The sequence below is a fragment of the Triticum dicoccoides genome, chromosome 3B (assembly GCF_002162155.2).
Source record: "Triticum dicoccoides isolate Atlit2015 ecotype Zavitan chromosome 3B, WEW_v2.0, whole genome shotgun sequence".
Classification (NCBI taxonomy): Eukaryota; Viridiplantae; Streptophyta; class Magnoliopsida; order Poales; family Poaceae; genus Triticum; species Triticum dicoccoides.
In genome coordinates, this window is record NC_041385.1 from 17,652,434 (window position 1) to 17,672,913 (window position 20,480).

Genomic DNA, 20,480 nt, shown 5'->3' on the forward strand with positions numbered 1-20,480 from the left:
GCCATCGGACGAGTCCGACACCGTCTGGTGCATGGTCGGAGGAGCTGAAGGATCTGCTCGGGCGAGCGTCTATCTCAGAAGAACACCGTGCGTTGATGGGTACGGTGATTGAAAGGATTTCATCCGCGGAGAGCGGGTTGTACGAGGCCGTCAGAAGTTTACTGACAGGTTTTGAGATACGTGAAATGATGTACCTTTTGACAGTTCTGCATATATAAGATGCGCCCTGTGTAGATAGTAGCCCCTGAGACTCGGTGCGTTGTCAAAAATGACGGCACGCCGAGGATCATAATCCCAGGTATAATATGTCGCCCTTCGTATGTAGGTGGCAAAGTGTTCGGTGGCTAGCCGGACTGATGAATTTGCCGAACTAAAGCGGCAACTTGACGTGGCAGATGCCGACATCGAGCTTGTCAACAAGCGGCTTGACGAGGCACAAGGTATGTAATTTCTCCGAAGACACTTGGTAAGAGGAGCTTGATGCCCGTATCTTACAACATGTGTGCTTGATGCAGATGGTGTCGCTGCCATGGAGAACCTTCAGGCGGAACTTGCCCGAGCCAAGGAGCAGGCCAGGAAAAGCGATGCGGCTGCCCTAAAGGCGGCTGAAGAGCTGAAAGCCGAACAGGCTGCTCACTGCCGAAGCAAGAAGGAAATGGCCGAGATGGCTGTGAAGTTGAAAAATGCTACCGAACGCTGCAAGCTTCTTGAAAAAGAAGATCGGGTGGAACCGAAGGACCTGGAGAAGGCCACTATCGAGGCAAAGGATACTCGCTCTATGATGAGAGCTATGAAGGAGGAGCTACGTCAGGCCGGAGATATCACGGCTGGAAAGCCCTTTATGCTGCAGATGAAGTTCGGGGATCCTAAATATGCTCCGTTGGACCGGCGGTGGAGTGTGGCGGACACTTATCCGGACTTGGCGGCGAGTGCCGCGGACGCGGCGGAACACTTCCGAGATCAAAAGGATCATGAAATGGAAAAGCTTTTTTGGTCGCAGTTCCACAATCCAGAGCGCCCACTTCCATTAACCGATCGTTTGGCCACATGGGCGGAGCTGAATAGGTTATCCGGACTCGCCATGAAGTATGTCGTGAGTAATCTGTGGCCGGAAAGGCCCGAGCCGAAGAGTTATTTTAGATTGGTGCAGCAGTTCCTTGGTGCGGTGCCGCATATCAATGCGATGAAGAGGTCAGCGTGCATAGAGGGTGCACGAATGGCTCTTGCCCGTGTCAAAACATACTGGGCGGAGATGAATGCCATCGCTGTTGCATCCCAAGATTCGGACAAGAGCCGAGTACCTGCCGAGCACTATTTTCAGGAAGTTTCGCAGGGCGCTCGTTTAATAAAGATGCAGTGCTCGAAGGATATTATGTTCTAATAACATGTATTATTGTAAAACAATGTTTCGAAGGAATATAAAAGCTTTTTATACTTGTGCCTTCAAGAATTAAAATATCTCATGTCCTGCCGTTAATGTATATGTGTATATAACCTGAAAGATGGCAGTCTTCGGCTTCAGCCCCCACGCATATAATACGGGGGTGTTTGCAGAAGGCGCATTTTCACACTTGATCCAATGTCCTGGTCCTATTAAGGAGGTGATAGCGCAGCAAACTAGGAAACCGGACTATAATTCTTTATCACTTTCACTTAGCCATAGGAGTTTGACAGTGGGGCTACTATATAGCCCCTAGGGGCACCGCGTTCACCCGAATTCGGGGCGCGTGTGTGCCTAGCCGGGAAACGGCCCTTCGTTAATGCGGAGGAATCCTAAAGATTCCGGCGGGTCACCGAGTGGTTGACCAGTCTCACGCTATATCATGACAGTCAGTTTTCGGCTTTCTATACTGAGGTGCTCGCCTGGCCGAACCGGGGCACAATCGCAAGGCAGCAAAACACAGGAGCCGGGCAAACCCAACATTTGACCAAAGACATGACTCGGAGCTGATGCATATAAGGCCAAACTCGCGACGCCGAACACTCCCTAAGGTATTCGGTCTTTATGAAAACGGGCTGAACAACGCCCTTGGTAATAAGCCCCTGGTGTCCAGGTACCCGCAAAATTCTGACGTGGCCACATGCCAAGATGCCAGCCTCCTCCTCGGTTATACCAAAAAAAATGGGGGATGTGTATCAACAAGAGACAGTGAGAAAGGTTTACGCAGGGTCTTAATCTAAAAACAATCCTTTGAACGCGTCCCTACTGCACGTCTGCGCCCGTATCTCCGTTGTGCCGTATCCTGGACGGGTGTAGCATGGTGTTCATCTGTAAAAGAGAGGAACTTAGTTGAAAAAGATCGTGCAAAAATGTAGGTTATATTGAATAAACAAAGTATAATTTCAAAAATGGGTAAACTTGAGCTTTATTGTCTCTTCGTGGTACATGCGCGGAGCCCCTTGTACTGGGGTAGGCGGCTAGTAAGCCCTTGTATGTTTACGCCGGACTCGTCTAGCCATGTCCGGGGTCTGAACGACCTGTTTAGGTGCTTTGAATAGTGAAGCCGGTTTAGTGTGTGGCTGTCAAGGCAGCCGCACAGTTTTCCGCGCTCGAGGAACACTCGATGTTTCCCTTTAATGAGATGATGCCTCGCGGACCGGGCATTTTAAGCGTGAGAGATGCATAATGCGGTATTGCGTTAAAGCGGGCGAAAGCTTCGCGTCCTAGTAGTGCTTGATAGCTACTTGTAAATGGGGCGATGTGGAAGGTTAGCCTTTCGCGGCAGAAGTTGTCGGGGGAGCCGAGCAGAACTTCTAACAGGAGAAAACTCGTACAATGGGCATCTGGGCATGGCGTTACCCCTTGCAAGGAAGTGTTGCTATGGCGAATTTTTGTTGGGTCTATCCCCATTTTGCGGATTGTGTCCTGATATAGCAGGTTTAGATCACTGCCGCCGTCCATTAGGACTTGTGTAAAGTGGAGTCTGTCAATTACCGGATCTAATATCAAGGCAGTCCAGCCTGCGTTCCGGATACTTCTAGAGTAATCCTGATGGTCGAAGGTGATTGGTTTTAACAACCAGTGGCGGGACTCCACTGGGATAGGCCGTATGGCGCGTATCTCTATAGGCGCCACTCTGTTTTTCCCTTTTGTCACATGAAGTGAGTTTACTATTTTGACTTCTTGTGGGAAATTCTTTTGTTTTCCGGTGCTCTGCTTGTGGGGTTCGTCATCGTCCTCACTTGGTGTGTCGAGCCCCTTGCGTTCGGCGTTGAGTTTGCCGGATTGCTTGAAGACCCAACAATCTCTGTGGGTATGGTTTGCAGGTTTTCCGGGAGTACTGTCGATTTGGCATATCTTGTCCAAGATTTTGTTTAAGTTAGATAGCTCGTCCCTGTTATCCTTGAGGGGCAGCTTTTTCTGATTTTGCCGAGAGCTTTTGAATCCGGCGTTGACTGCCGTGCTCTTCGGGCTGTTTTGCTTCGTCCGGCGCTGGTCCTTGCCGCGTCGCGGTTTCCCGTTTCCATCCCTAACTTCAGATGTACTTGGATCGCTGGTGCTGCATCTTGCCAACCAGCTATCCTCTCCCGCACAAAAGCGGGTCATGAGGCTTGTTAATGCGGCCATTGTTCTTGGCTTTTCTTGGCCGAGGTGTCTGGCGAGCCATTCGTCTCGAACACTGTGTTTGAAAGCTGCTAAGGCTTCGGCGTCCGGACAGTCGGCTATCTGGTTCTTTTTAGTAAGAAATCTGTTCCAGAGTTTCCGGGCTGACTCTCCGGGCTGTTGAGTTATATGACTTAGATCGTCTGCTTCCGGAGGTCGGACATAGGTCCCTTGAAAATTTGCCCAAAAAGCATTCTCGAGCTCTTCCCAACTTCCAATGGTGTTTTCGGGAAGGCTTTTAAGCCAATGCCGGGCTGGCCCTTTAAGCTTGAGGGGTAAGTATTTTATGGCGTGGAGGTCATCTCCTCTAGCCATGTGTATGTGGAGGATATAATCCTCAATCCAGACTCTAGGGTCTGTTGTTCCGTCGTACGCCTCTATGTTTACGGGCTTGAATCCCGATGGAAATTCATGGTCCAGAACCTCATCGGTGAAACATAGGGGGTGTGCGGCACCCCTATATCTGGGTGTGCCGCGAAGCCCGGATACTTGTTGCGTTGCATTGCTTACTAAAGTTTGCTTTCTGGGCCCGTAGATAGATCTGGCTGGGCCATATTTTTGATGCGAATCCTTGTGCGGATCGCGTGCCGGCTTGTGTGCGGCGCCGTTTGCCGCTCTATGTTGGCCATGGAGTTGTGTATCCGACCAGGCGGCTTCCTTATTTTTTGATTGCGGGGGCTCTAGGGCCTCTTCATCAAATTGCGGCAGTAATTTTCGCTTCGGATAGCTCTTTGTGTGGCGACTGTCGCCGTATTGGTTTGCGGTGTGGAGTACTTTGTTCCATCTAATTCTGAGTGCATCTTCCGCTGTTTTGAGCTTCCGTTTCTGCTTTTTCAGGCTACGCGTAGTGGCGATGAGCCTTTTGTGGAGGTTCTTCTGCTCCAGCCACTTGTCCGGTGTGAGGTCATCCGGACTGTTATCTTCGCCGAGGACGGATTGTTCGGTTGGTTTATCCAAGTTGCCCTGTTCGGACGGTTGCTCGATGGCATGTTCGCCGTCCGCCGGTTCGCCCTGCTCTATGGCTGGGTCTGTATGGCTGCTGTCTCTGTCGAGGTGGGGTTTAGAGCGGCGCTTACGCCGCCGCTTTGGCCGCTTTTCGAGGGAACGATCCCTCGTTGCGTCCCTTTGTTCCTCGTCGTCGTTTCTTTTAGGTGTGTCCACCATGTATACATCGTGAGATAAGGTGGTTGTCCAGTGCCCTATAGGCGCTGGTTCCTGTTCGCCTCCTAACTCGTCGTCCATACCGTCGATGTCTTCGGAGTCAAAGTCGAGCATGTCGGTTAAATCGTCGACAGTGGCTACCAAGTGGGTGGTGGGTGGGCTTTGAATTTTTTCGTCATCCGCATCCCAACCTTGCTGACCGTAATCCGGCCAACGCTCTCCTGATAAAGAGAGAGACTTTAGTGAATTCAAAATATCGCCGAAAGGCGAGTGCTGAAAGATGTCCGCGGCGGCGAACTCCATGATCGGCGCCCAATCGGATTCGATCGGCAGGGGCGCGGAAGGTCCGGAGTCCGGAAAGGAGTCCGACACCTTGGAGTCACGAGCTTCGCAAAGGACAAGGTTGGTGTTCGGCTTGATCGCCGTAAAGATTGCAGCCCTCGAGGCGGTGTCCAACCACCCGTCCTCGATTGGCGCAGTCGGCTCCGAGCTAAGGGTCGGAGCAGACATGGGTGCGGCCTCCAGGGCACTGTTCGGCGGCGGAGCTAGATCATGCCCATCGTAACAGTGCGGCACGCTCGGCTTTGGCTCAAACCCGTCGAAGATCAAGTCTCCGCGGACGTCGGCCGTTTAGTTCAAACTTCCAAATCTGACCTGACGGCCAGGGGCGTAGCTTTCGATCTGCTCCAGATGGCCAAGCGAATTGGCCCGCAGTGCAAAGCCGCCAAATACGAAGATCTGTCAGGGGAGAAAAGTCTCATCCTGGACCGCATCGTTGTTGATGATTCGAGGAGCCATCGGGCCTAAAGATGACGACACAGAGGAACTCTCAATGAAAGCATCAATGTCGGTGTCAAAACCGGCGGATCTCGGGTAGGGGGTCCCGAACTGTGCGTCTAGGCGGATGGTAACAGGAGACAAGGGACACGATGTTTTTACCCAGGTTCGGGCCCTCTCGATGGAGGTAAAACCCTACTCCTGCTTGATTAATATTGATGATATGGGTAGTACAAGAGTAGATCTACCACGAGATCGGAGAGGCTAAACCCTAGAAGCTAGCCTATGGTATGATTGTTGTTCCTCCTACGGACTAAAACCCTCCGGTTTATATAGACACCAGAGAGGGCTAGGGTTACACAGAGTTGGTTACAATGGGAGGAGATCTACATATCCGTATCGCCAAGCTTGCCTTCCACGCTAAGGAAAGTCCCATCCGGACACGGGACGAAGTCTTCAATCTTATATCTTCATAGTCCAGGAGTCCGACCAATGGTTATAATCCGGCTATCCGGACACCCCCTAATCCAGGACTCCCTCAGAGGGGTTTGGAGCAGTCAAAGCTATGTTTGACCAGATTTCAAATGAGCATAATAAATTAAATAAAAATTAGAAAAATAAAAAACCTGTGCACATAGTCTTCTTATGTCATATAATAATGATTTAAGTTGTTAAACAAGGTTTACATACATTTAAACGATAAGTTCATGTGTATTGTATGATATCTCGAGTATCTCAAACTATTTTGTATGAATTGAAGAGAAGTGTTTTGGGGAAATAAACATGAAAATTTCAAAAAACTCACCACAGCTTCATTTTAGAGTGACTAAGAAGGATCCAGGCTTAGTTTTTCATTTTTGATGTTTTACACTTGTTTAAATCTTGGTCAAAGTTAAGTTTGACCAGAATTCAAATGAGCAAAACAAATTGAAAAAAATCAAAAAATGCAAAAAACAGCGCACATAGTCCGCATATATAGAATAAGTAGAATATATGTTTAGGAAAGTTATTTGGCTGAATTAGACAAGTTCGAAAAAAACCTTGCTTAGAAATGAGGCCGTTTACCCTACCTTTGGACCCCTCATTTTAGCACATTTTTCATGAAAAATTCAAAAACCTCACCACAACTTCATTTTGGATGGACTAAGAAGGATCCAGGCTTAGTTCTTCATTTTGATGTTTTAGACTTATTTAAATCTTGGTCAAAGTTAGGTTTGACTAGAATTCAAACGAGCAAAACAAAATTCAAAAAAATCAAAAAAAGGAAAAACCATGTGCTCATTCAAATATCATCCAACTGATTTAAACATCATGTCAAACATAGTTCTAACATAGGTCCAACATCATCCAACAGAAATACAACATTATTCGTAATGTTTCATAATTATTCATATATAGCGTTCGGGCTTCTGTCTGTTCCTTGAGCTTCTTGCCATCACTTTGCTCCTCGTGCACCTTGTGCTCATTGCTTCTTCTCTTCTCCTCTTGGTTGTCGATACCTTGTGCGTCTTCTTCAAACCTATCATAGAGCTGTGCAAAACATAAAGGATAATGAGATCATGTCAAGTGACCCATAAATGTACAGTAGTATATGACCCTTGCAAGATTTACATACCTAGCAGAACTCACAACAACAGAAGGTTGGTCACCATTTGTAGATTTACTTGGATCATCAATTGGAGCCTCACTTGGATCACCATGATCATCATTTGGAGCCTCACTTGGATCACCATGATCATCATTTGGAGCCTCACTTGGATCACCATGATCACTATTTGGAGCCTCACTTGGATCACCATTTGGAGCCTCACTTGAATCATTATTTGGAGGATATTTTGGATCATCGTCAAAATCATGCGGCTGTTAACCATCATCATTTCGAACCTCGTCAAAATCCTCATCTGATGCAACCGGCTGTTGTCCATCATTTTCATCATTTGTTGAGGTAACTGGCTGCTGACCAATATTTTCATCGAAGCCTTCATCAAAACTCTCTCCAAACGCTGGATCTACTGTGTTATCACAATACTTACCAAAATGACCAGACCCACCACATCTTGTGCACTTACGCTTCCTCGCTCCAAGTCCAGCTCCTTCGCTGCGAGGTCTGATTCGACTCTTCCTTGGTCTACCTGATGCTCTCTTCAAAACTGGAGCGCAAAACTTGAATCCAGGGTCCACCATGTCCCATTGTTGTTTTCCCTCCATAGCAGGCAAGGCATAAGCATATGTGGCTTTGAACCTTGCAACGGAGTAGTAATCATGCACATACTACTAAATGTTCCCTGCTGGACCTGGGAGAGAAGTGATGAAAAACAAGGCATGAATGCATGGCAACCCAGTTATCTGCCATTGCCTACAACTGCAAGTTCTAGCTTCTAAATCCACTAGATATCTCCATTCCCTCTTCTCTTTATCCAAATATGATATCTCTGTTGTGGTACCCGAGCAAAGAGTCATGTTCATTTCCAAGCCTGTTGTTTTCTGCTTTAGTTCATTCATCACGGTAGGGATGATAATGTGGCCCATGAATTTTGCCTCGGCTATTCCTGCACGATAATGAAATTTCTATATGTATTCTATCCTTATCCTGTCCAGCAAATCCACCACATAATGACCCTTTAGTTTCCGGATCGTTGAGTTGAAAGACTCTGATAGATTATAGTGCACATAGTCAGCTTTGCTCAGTTTACTGAATTGGCTTCTGGCCCATAACTTGGAGTGGTGTGTTTCCAAGTATTCTTTCACTTTGGGATTCATGTATAACTGCCTCAAGTGGTAGTTGTGCTTCTTCACACTGCAAGTCAAAGATGCTGGCCATAAATTGTCGGTATACACCTTTCCTTTGAATTTCTTCATGAAATTTGCAGCAATGTGACGCATGCATTCCCTATGCTCTACTCCAAGGAACACATTGTCCACGGCCACTTCTAAACCTTTGCAGGCATCTGTATGAATGACCAACCCATTGGGATGTGCAATATCCCGGCGCAGATTATGCAAAAACCAAGTCCAGCTCTCCTCAGACTCTATCTCCAGCACACCATAGGCAACTGGAAATACAAAATTGTATGCATCAACTGCACAAGCTGCTACTAACTGTCCTTTAAACCTCCCTGTGAAAAAAGTGGCATCAATAGCCAAATAAGGCCTGCAACCTGCCAAAAAACCCCGGCGACAAGCCTCAAAGTAGACAAAAACCCTCCTAAAGCATTCCTTGGTCTTTGTCACTCCCCTGAATGTGTACTCCACGGTGTGGTGATCAATATCTACAATACTACATGGGCTTGTCCTCTCCACTTCACCTTTGAATGAATATAACAATTGAAAACTTTCCTGCCAGTTACCATAAATAGAATCCATAGCATGTTGTTTACCATTGAACAACCTCATGTATGGTAAATCTATCTTGAATTTATCTTTGGTGTTCTTCTGCAATTCCTTTGGACCCACTTGCTGGTTTCTTTCACCCACTTCTTTACTTCTTCTGCCACCCATCTTGACTTGGCTCTACTGATTGTATCCTTCCTAAGGGTTGATTCCTGGCATGTGTGCTTAAAAGGGTTCACTTTGACCTGAACATTAGTGCTATTTCGCATTTTAGATGCGAGCAGCCTCCATGGACAACCCTCAGTCAGACAGTGCACTCTGTAACGTACTTGATCGCTCTTGTCAACTTTGAAAGTACGTTCTACCTTGATGCAGTATGTCACAAGTGCATTTCTACACTCATTCATGGATGCAAAAATTGTACCTTCTTCCATATGAGGGTTCAAAGGGTCCCATTCAACAGTTGCAAGGTCTTCGTCCTCACCCACCGTGTCATCATCCACACGGACTGCATTATGAGCCTCATCTTGGTTATCAGCCCGAGGTGCCCGTCGTAAATTCCGAATAACATCAGAATATAGCTTCTCTTCATCAACCCCAGAATTGTAGTCATCAGGCTCCACTTCAAGGGGGACCATACTGCTGTTGCCCACACTTATCGAGCCACCACGTCGCCGTGCACCAACTGAACTGTTCTGGCTAGAGATGCCATTACAACGACTTGGTTCTCCCTGAGATGTTGCACGCATCCTAGGTCCAAATGCCTGCTCAAGCACATCAACTTGCAGCCTCACATGAAAATTATCTTTCTCTTTGTGCCTAACAAACATGGTAGCTAGCTCTTCATCATTACTAATTGTCACCCATTTCTTTTCCCCATCATAGTATTTGTATACCACTTCATCAAGCAAACCCCAAGGATATTGGCTACAAATTACCTCCCCAAATTGTCTGAAACTCCAATTACTAGCCATTGGAAACTGATAATCAAAACCTCCTTGGTATTTCTTCTAATCCTTTGCATCGAACATGTACCGGTCCCTTCTAATGTGCATCAAGAAATAAAACCGCAACTCCATCCTAACCAGCGAAAAACAGAGACGCAATCAACACACTAATTGGGCAAACCTACTCGAATCAAGTGTTCAAATGCACAACTAAGCTCAATCTAAATAGGAGGCGAGACTTACCCCTCGGGAACCCAGTCGTGGACGCGGAGGATCTCCGGCCCGATGCCTGCCTCGCCAAATACTCCGGGGTCGCCGCTGCTCTCCATTTCGCCCTAGGGTTCTTCCTCCTAGTTCAAATAGCTCCAGCAGCCCTCCACCTTTGAGCGCTCCGGCCGGGCGCACGGAAGGAGGCTGCGCCACGGGTCCAGCAGGTGGCGGGCGCCCCACCCGTTGCGTCGCAGGAAGGTGGCGGGCGTCGCAGGTAGCCGTGGAGCATAGGCGCAGAAAGGTAGCGGTGGAGTAGGCATGCAGGTGGTGGCGGGGCAGGTGCTGGCCGCGGCGCAAGTGGCGGCGGCAGCGCAGGTCAGCCGGCCGGCGGGGAAGCGGATGGGCAGAGTGAGCTACAAATGATTTGGGGATTTAGTTGCACGGGCCCACATGTCAGCTCCGGACGCATGTCCACGCGGTCCCACGTGTAAGCTCCGGACCCATAACCACTAACGCGACGGACGGAATGGACTCAAATATGGCCATTTGGCCTCGTCATAGTAGCTGTGCATGGACTAGGGGCAAAACTGAGCACAAAGACACCACTGAGGGCAAAAGGATAATTAACCCAAATTTTTAAGGGCCACCGCAAATGCACACCCGAAACCCTTATCTTTGGAGGTTGGAAGGCCGAATATAGGAGGCCCGTATACCGGTCAAACCTCGTCGGAGCAAACACGCCGCCGCGGAGTTTGCCGGAATCCACCCTAAACTCGCCGGAATTCATCACCGCACATCGGAAAAGGCTGCTAGATGCCGCAACCGATTGCCGCCGGTTCGAATTGGACGAGCTCGACATCGTCGTGGCCTCCCATGACCTCAGCCTGGCCGCCGGAATCCTCCCGACGCGGCAGGCAAAGGGGCACGGCTCGCCTGGCAATTGAGAAAGGCGCGGACAACGGAGGTGACGGGGCGTGACCGACAAGGTTGGGCGCGGACGACGGAGGCGACGGGGCGTGGCCGGCGAGGCTGGACGCGACCGGCGCGGTGATGGGGCGCGACTGGCAGGGACGGGGCGCGACCGATGGGCGATGGGGCGCGGCCGACGGTCGACGGGGCATGGCCTGCGGGCGACGGGGCGCGGCCGACGGGGTTGGGCGCGGCCGGCGTAGCCGGCTGGAGGAAGGGGCGGCAATGGCCGGACTGGAGGAAGGAGCTCTTTATTCCAGTTTTACAGTTTGTTTTACAGTATCTATTCGGCCGCGCTAGTTTTCGACCCGCAAACACGATCTTCGTGAAACTGCAAATGCGTTTTGTGGGTCAAGTTTTGCGGGGTCTGCTAGAGTTGCTCTTAAATGGATGTACTCTCGAATCGTAGGTTTCATGATGCTGTCATATTATCCTTCCTTTTAATCTATGTGTGCTAATCAATAAATAATCATCTGCTAACTTATAAGTTACTGCTGAAGAACACGCACCCATGGGTCGCGCCTAGATGAGAGTGCTGGAGAAAAAAGATGTGACCGACAGCACAGTGCACACCCTCTCTTTTGTCCAGGCATGGGCGCAGACGCAATAAATTAACCTTCCTTCCCGTTAGAGCCCAACGACCGTGTACGTCACCTCCATTATGCACGTACACAATACCATGCCTCCCCGTATCCCGTACGTCTACAAGCAAAACAATATAATAAAACATACGACTCGCATCCCCATAACCGGTTTGATGGCTGGCGATTCCAGGAGCGCGCGCTCGTCCACTCCTTGCAATTTTCGCTCTTTTTGTAGCCCTAAATGGCGCCATCGGAGCTAAGTGTTTGAGCCAAAAGGCCTCATTATATATACTACGGATGGTGTCCTGAATTATGGGGTTTTGACCATGTCGGCTCACGTCCATATAGGCCGGGCCGAGGACCCCCAAAGTAACTAACCAGTGGGCCACATTTGCTAGGCCCCCTGAAGGATCAAGATGAAATCTTCCGAATACTTGATGCATACTTCAAGACTCAAAGGCAATCTTCAAAAGTTTTATCCTTAGATGTAACCGACGTATGTATAACCCTAGGTACCCTGGGTGTAGACCATAGAGGCTAACTCATTCATACAGGACCTTGTGGTCTATATAAACCAATGGGTGTAGACAGTAGAGGCAAACTATTCCAAATATTTAACAAAGTTTCAACTAAACTAAACAAAATTTTAACCAAACCTAAACTAAACTAAGATAGATACCGGATGGTGATCTCATAGGCATAGCCTTCATGGCTGTTGGCACCTCCATCGTCATCGTCACTACTATCTAAGTCGTCGTCCTTCTAGTGGTGGAAGGCCCGCCAGGCGTCGCGGCAACCCTGATTGGCCACCACCGTGCACTCGTGGTGCAGCCCCTCGGCTGCCTCCGCCTGGCACAGGTGCACGGCCGCGGGGTTCGTCTAGCGCAACTAGACATTTCCTTTAAGTCAGGCCAAGCGCTCGGACTCGACCAACTCCACTTTGAGGAGTTGGTTAGTGGCCGTTGATCTGGCGGCCACGTTGGGCGGAGGTCTCCGTGGGAGTCCTCCGTGAGTGCATGGTTCACTAGCACCCTTGGCGACGCGACATCCAACCACGTAAACGACCCTCAGCATTGTCCGTTGCGGCCGGAGTGGGAGGTGTGCGAATTTTGAGAGAGGAGCCAAGAGGAGAGGAGAGGCGACGGTGTAGTGCTGTAGGATTTGCGTCCGAGGCCGACCGACTTAAATAGTTGGGCCAAGCAGGCTGACTTTGATTCAATGCGGCAGCGGTCAGAGTTGGCCTTGATCTACACACCTGTGTGAATGTTGGGTAGGTGGCTAGCCGGTCAACATGCATGAATTTGTCTAGGAATCCATGACGTCGTCTCGTCCAGTCACGTCCGTTCTGACTGGTAGGAATGCGGCGCGGAGAGCAGAGGAAGGGTTCTAGGCGTAGTGCAGAGAGGGATTTTTGGACATGGTTCCGCGTTGTCAGGGCCTAGCTACATGGTGGAGGTCCAGACGCCTGCAAACTGCCTCTCTGTTTAGTTTCGTTTTATTGGATTTTGGATGTCCGAACTAGTCGGGACAATATTGGTAACCACCGTTAGACGACAAAAAATGTCCGGACAGTCCAGTCCAGACGGGGGGTGATTTGATGATCAATGTCGTAGGGTCCTTGAGAGGACAAACATCTGATGATCACCGTTGGATGGCCTATACCCGGCCGGCTGTGCATGAATATGTTTGAACCCATGTTTGAATGTGTTCGCGGACATTTGGTGGCATTTGTTTGATGATTTATTTTGAGAGATGCACTAAACCGAGCAGGTTATACTTAGAGAGGAAAGGTCGGTGGGTCTATGCTGGCCCGACGGCGAATCGAAGGAATACTTACCATGTTCTGCGTCTCCTCATGTGCCTAATCGGGTAAGGATTCCTCCACCTGTACGGCTGGTAGCTCTGACGGGTACGAGTTCGGATTGGACTCCTATTTATAACCACAATCAGCCTTGCTTTTATGTTGTATATAAAAACCTCGCCAAGGACCGCGCTGAGTACGTATATCCGCACGCAGCAAACAGATCGAGGCAAACAGCATCTGCTGTTATGGGTGGATTGAAGGAGACTAGCAGCGGTGGGAACCGAGACGTCAGGTATGGTCCTCAGCTTTTTACATGGTTTTTTTTTTTTTTTTTTGCGAATGTAAAGCTTCATTCATCAACCAGGAGCATTACAGTCTAGCTTACATTTCTCCCTAACTTACATGAAAGCATTATGGATCTCTTTCACCTCCCTTATTAATGGAGTATCTTGGATGAAAACCCAAGTTCATGCTTAAGTTGGAGCTGAAAACGACATCGTTTCCTTCACTTCCTCCAAGCGACGATGCCTTGGGAACTTTTTAATTTCGGCACCATCCAGGTGGGCACACAACCTCAGGAAGGTGAAGGAGCTCCGCGGTGACGCCTCGAAAAAAGGTAACGACATCCAAGGACGCCGTCATCATCGGCATCGACCAAAGTGGGTGCTAGACTTTCACCTATAGATCACAAAACCCAGCGTTGTCGCATGATACCCATTTATCCACCAAAGCCACAATATCATTACATCACATTCCGATTGTTGTCGCCAACAACCAACAACAAAACCAACCAGCCCCAGATGACCACATCATCCCAGCCAACACACCCACCACCCCACGCAATGCCGACATGTCACCCACACCGTTGAGGGCCGAGAACCTCGCCCTAGGGGGCTCATGCCGCCACAAATTTTGTGGTTGCCGCATCGGCTTATGTAGCTTATTCACATCTTGAGGCCGTTCCCATGGCTTCCACCATCCAGTCGACCCGCTCGATGTCACCACGTCCACAAAAAGATAATACCCACCCTTGCAATAACATGGCCACACCACCCGCAGCCGTCCTGAGCAGTGGAGCCACAACACTAGAGACAAGTGACGGAGCCCATCTGTTGCACGTCCACTACACGGGGGGCATAGGGCGCCAGACGAGCCGTTGTCGATCCCCTCCCCAAAGATGATTGCATCGCCGCGAGATCGATTCCTCTTGCTGCCTTGCTCCATATGACCACCATCACATATCATCCCCAAGCTGGTCGCACTACCTTCACCATCTCCGAGGCTTTCGCCTTGGCATTTTGACTCCACTATGTGAGAATGGCCAGAGGATGCCCTCCCCCGTTGAGGGACGGGGCCTGCCGCCGTCGCGGTGGCATCGGTAGTAGGGGACGGCGGAAAGCCGGTGCAAGCTAGGGTTTCTCCCTTGAGTCGTCGAGAGGAGTGACGCAGTGGTCAGTAGATCATTTCTTTTTTTTTTTACTCAGTTTCATTTTGATAGGACACGTACTTGACATATAATGGATGTTAAAATATATAATTCTCCCTATTCCTATTTGGACCTATTCTGTCCTCGATGCCTCCACAAAGGAGTAAAAAAATGTGAAACTTTTTGGAATCAAACCTGATCAGATGTTACACTTGTGTGAAATATATTGTGAATGAATGAATTTCATTATTTTTTGGGTTCGACACTATAAAATAATACTATTTCACCCATTTTGCACTTCAAATTTTGTTTTCTAAGCTATGGAGTTAGTAAAAAGCTATTCCTTCGTGAAACTTTTTACATGAGTGTAATCCCTGACCATGTTTGATTCTAAAAAGTTACAGGATCTTTTTACTCTTTTTAAAATCTAAATTATTTTTTAATTTATAGGTTCATTGGACCTGGGACCCACTGGATATTTCCGACCCCGTCTTGGATGCGGTCCATGCATGCAGATACGTCCCATCATTTAAAAGCGGGATCAACTTGGATGCGATCCATGCATGCACATCATCTGAGTTAATTAAGACATTGTCCTGCTAGTACTCAGTTGTACCGTTAATTAAGGAACCGAGTACGTACTCCCTCTGTCCGAAAATACTTGTCATCAAAATAAATAGAAAAAGATATATCTCAAACTAAAATATATCTAAATACATCCCTTTTACTCATTTTGATGACAAGTATTTCCAGACGAAGGAAGTAGTAATTAACCAATATTCAATTAGTACCTTTTTACGTGAAATATTTAATTAGTACTAACTACGTACTCAATCAGTGGGGCAATTAGCAAGCATTTAAAAAGCAGCTAATCAAGGAGTAAAAAAAGATCCCTAATGATCGGAAAACACTAGTGTATTAATAATTGCATAAACAATATTTTTTTTGAACACAGTACAGGTGCAAGCGCTTATATACACACACGCATACCACTCACCCCTATGAACGCACACACGCACATCCTACCCCTATGAGCACCTTCGAAAGACTGAACCGGCATATCATCTTGAAATTTACGAAGTCACCGTAGGCACCTCGTCGTTGACGGGAACGTCTACTCCCAGTTAATGCGCATTGCCGGAAATCATGAAATAATTGAGGAATAGATGCGAGCACCAGGACTTGAACCCTAATGGGTTGGAGATACCACAGTCTCTCTAACCATCCAACCACAGGTTGGTTCGCAATTGCATAAAACAATACTAATCAGTGCTAATTAGAGGAGTACTACAAAGTGGTACATGATCCTGTTTATCCTCTTCGACAACCGAACTCACGAGTGCGGTGGGGTCTACCACCTTGACGATATTTTGGCTGATTGTTTACTTTCTGCCCCAAGCTGCAGCTAGTAGATGTTTGCAAATATTGTCTAATTTGTGCTAGATACTAACAATCTGCAGGACAAAACATTTGAAATACTATGTACAAGTAAAAGCACTAGAAAAATGCTAGAAATTACAAATTTTGAGTGCGATGCAAGATAAATCACTAGGTAGTAATTTTTCAACGAAAAATATAAGGAATGTGTTGTATATTCGTTTAGAAAATAACTATGGATACAAGTCCAAAGCAGAGGAGGCCTTATTCCGGAGTGACTTAATACTTGCCATGGTGGCAAGAGGTCAGTTTAGGCTGAGTTTTGGGGGTGAGCTGACATCGATCGCTTTGGGGCTGTCGATGCTAGAACACAATGTGTGGCAACTATTCGTCAAGCTGGGTTTAGTAGATCGAGAATAATGATTTGCTTGTCGGGCTGGACATCCGCCACCCGCAAGGGGGAGGCGACGAGAACAAGGTGAACGCTGTAGCTAGAGGTAGAAGAGGTGTGATGGAGACATATTAGACCCACCCAAGCCAGATCCGAGCTGGAACTAGCAGATGTTGCCAGAGCTAGGAGAGTGTGTGGACCTAGACACGCATGGTGGGCGCATGCAGCAAGGGGCCTCTTGCTCCCGGCTAGGGCATTGACGATGAACCACATATGGAGGATTACGCCACTCGCGCTTGGAGGCGGGGATGGGATGGGGGAGGTCGCGGGGTATGTGGTATCGTGGTGGTTTGCTGGCTATATATGTGTTGATAGAGGATGGGGATGGTGAGCAGACTGGCCTGTATGGTTACTATAGATCGGTAGCTGGGATATTAGCTACGGCTGGGTAGGAGGCTGGAGTGGCGATGGGTATGGTGAGCTATAGGTGAAAGGCCTTAGGACACCATTTATCTCCTTGGAGACATCAATATGGAGCCCATCCACCTCCCTCCCCAACGAGTTTGGGCACTCAAGGGTGAAACCCCAAATTTTGGCCTAGGTTGGAGCGGACACCGACGATGTTCCCTTCACTCCCTCCTAGGAACGATGCCTTGGACGCGCCTCTGAGCTGGTGTGGATGCCGAATGAACGGCCCTCAAAATCCGCCAGAGGTCGTCGACTCTGGTTGCTTTGCGGGTAGAGTCAATGATTGATTGGTATGCGGCCTTGTGGCCATCTGTTTCATGCACATGTATTGATTTTTATTCACTTTTTATATTGACTGGTGAAATCTCTTCTGATTGAGTGAAAGAGTAGAGCTACTAGAAGTTGTACTGAAAAGAGAATCATTTGAAACAGACACAAGACATTAGACTGCAGGAAAAAATGCAAAATTTCCTACTACCTCGTCTGGGTTTATTGGCCTTTTCGTATTTTGGGCCAGACTTTGACTGATAAAATATAAATGCTAAGTACGTTGTTGGATTTGTATTTGAAAGATCTTTTGCGGTTGTATTATTGTCATACACATGACAATTTATTAGCTATTTATTTATTGATCAAACTTTAGCCTAATAAAAATAAAAAAGGGATAAAGTAAACACAGACTAATGGCGATTGCATTCCTCTCTTCTAGGATTTTTTGTCCAAAAGGACCCCCTGGCCAACAGAATTGCCAAAAAAGACCACATGTCAAAAACATTGTCAAAAAGGACCCCCTCGCTAGTGGCGGCAGGCGCGGCAGGCGACACGTGGCGCCTGCCGCCGTGCCAGGAGGCGGCGGGCCCGGCCGCCACCGGAGGAGGCGGCCACCCCTTGCGAACGGATTATCGGCAGTGCTTCGCGCCGCGACGGAACGGGGCTGGCCAGGTGGGCCCGGCCGCCACCGGGTGAGGCGGCCTCCCCTGGCGCGGTCGGTGCCTGGCCGACAGGCCCTGCTGAGAGCGGGCCCCGCCAGTGGGCCTCGCCGCCACTGGGTGAGGCGGCACCCCTGCCGACAAAAAAGAGCTGCTGCTGCACGCTGACTGCACGGAAGGCGAGGTGCACTGTTGCTGGCGGCATCTTTGCATGCGCGGGAAAACGACACTGATTCCGTGACTCACGGCGCTGATTCCGATACAAATTTCGCTCTTTCTGATGATTCGAAAATTGACGCTGATAGCCTGCTTTTGCTTTAGTCATGCGCGGCGACAGGTTCCCTGTTGCAGACTTAGCTAATTCCCTCGCGCGTGCTGGCTATTGCTTGAGAGGACGCGATGGCACTGCAGAAATACACTCACTCGTTGCGGGAATCCGAGGTTCCCTGTTGTGCCGACACTACAGGGATCCTAAAATATCCCGCCTACTTTCCTCTGTTCTCGCTTATTTTCTCGTCATCATTAATCGTCTGAGCCTATAAAAGAAGACACCGAGGCTCTCGTCCAGCCATCCTAGAAATCGCCAGTGCGCAAAGTGTGTAACACATTTTTCAGTCGATATGAGTTTGCCTTGTTCAGATCAAAGCATTAGGCCGAGGAAAATGAAGAATGCAAGTTTGCCTCCTGGGGTGGTAGTCCTGCGGTGTTGGTGTGGCGATCTTTGCAAGGTGAAGGAGGTGACGGATTTTTCTGATTGGTTGGGCATGAAGTTTTTCATGTGCGCCAATTATGAGGAAGATCCTGCCGTAGCTCTTTCAGAGTACGACAAGCCTCCGGTATGCTTTAACCATCACGAATAGATATTGTTGGTATTTTCATTGATTCTTTAGTAACATTCTTGTTTCTTGTTGTAGTCTCCTCCGCCTCTGTGCATGTACTATCGTTGGATTGACACGGAGAAGCCGGCTTGGGTAGTGACTGAGATTCGTGAAAAAAGTCGCCGTGTGTGGAATAGTTTATTTGCGGAAGAGCGACGCGAGAAGGCGGAAGCTGAGGAGAAAGCAGAGCAAGAGAGAGAGTTAAAAGAATACTACGCGGAGCAACACCGTTTTTTTCAGGAAATGGAAAAAAAACAGGGAAGAGGCTCGTCGCATGGAGGAGCATGAACGACAGCGAAAGGAGGCTCGTAAGGCTGAGAGGCAGAGAAAGAAAGAAAGGGCTCGTGAGGCCAAGGCAGCAGAAGAAGCTGGCGATGGAAAAGGAAAATATCCACGCTGGACTCAGTAGATTCTTGTGGTAGTATTTTAAATTTCGCAATCATTTGTATCTTTATTTCTGCACTTTAATGTAGCTTTATTTCAGGAGTTAAATGTAGGTTTATTCCTACAATGTATCTTATTTTCAGTTGTGCCGTGTCGTAATGGAAAAAAATATAGTTTAAGAATAAAGTAGTGGCATTTTCTTTTCCTCCACTAATATCGAACATCGTGCAACAACTACAAAATAAAATTAAGATAGAACATAATGCCCTACAATAAGAGAGTACAAACTAATAATGCAAGTACATCCGAATTAAACGGTAGAACTGGAATAAAACTACATGAAGGCATCATCGTCATCCTCCATCGATGCAGAACTCTTTCCCTTCGAGGACGTAGAACTCTTACCCTTGGACAATGCAGAACTCTTGCTCTTCGAGGATGCAGTACTCTTGCCCTTAGACGATGCAGAACTCTTGCCCTTTGATGATGCAGCACCCGGAAGCGGCGGCATGAAGATATCATCTTCATCCTCGCTCTCCTCAGTCCATAAAAATGGATGATTTTCTGCAGTCCTTCTGAAAGTTTCACTCTTCGGCTCCACTACATTCTTCCACCTTGCACGCAACCTAAGAAGTTCTTTACGTACCTCCTCATAGGTCCTTTCAGGCCACCCAGACCTACGTAATTGGTGAGCCAACCCATTCATTATGGTGTCACTACCGGTGAGTTCGTCCCATGGAACTATCCTATTGTCCATCCTGAAATCGGTAGCTAGCCTCAGAAGAGTCCTGCTCATCCCAGGGTGAAAACTACGATCGAAAGGATAATGGGACATCTCGACTACACTACACTCGAATGCTTATCCACCTCCGTCTGAAGGGGGTTTTATAGGTAGAGAGGAGAAAATGGCGGGAAAGAACGAGTGCAGTGGAGCGGGATAGTATGGCGGGAGATATAGGCGGGAAAAATTGTTCCTGACTGGTGCATTTTTATTTCAGCAAACATAGATGTTCAAATCGAAAAGTCTGATACACACATATATAGATACAATGGGTCGCGCACGTGCATAGATGAATCACCCTACTTTACGATGACCACCTGGCCTTTCCTTACGACCGGAAGGGGACAAGCGATTAGGTGGCCGGGTCACACGAAGACCGCGGCCGTACTCCAATTCGGCTTCATGTGTCTGCGAGTCCTGCGTAGGTGGTGGAGTCGCGAATCCTTGTTGCGAACCTGAA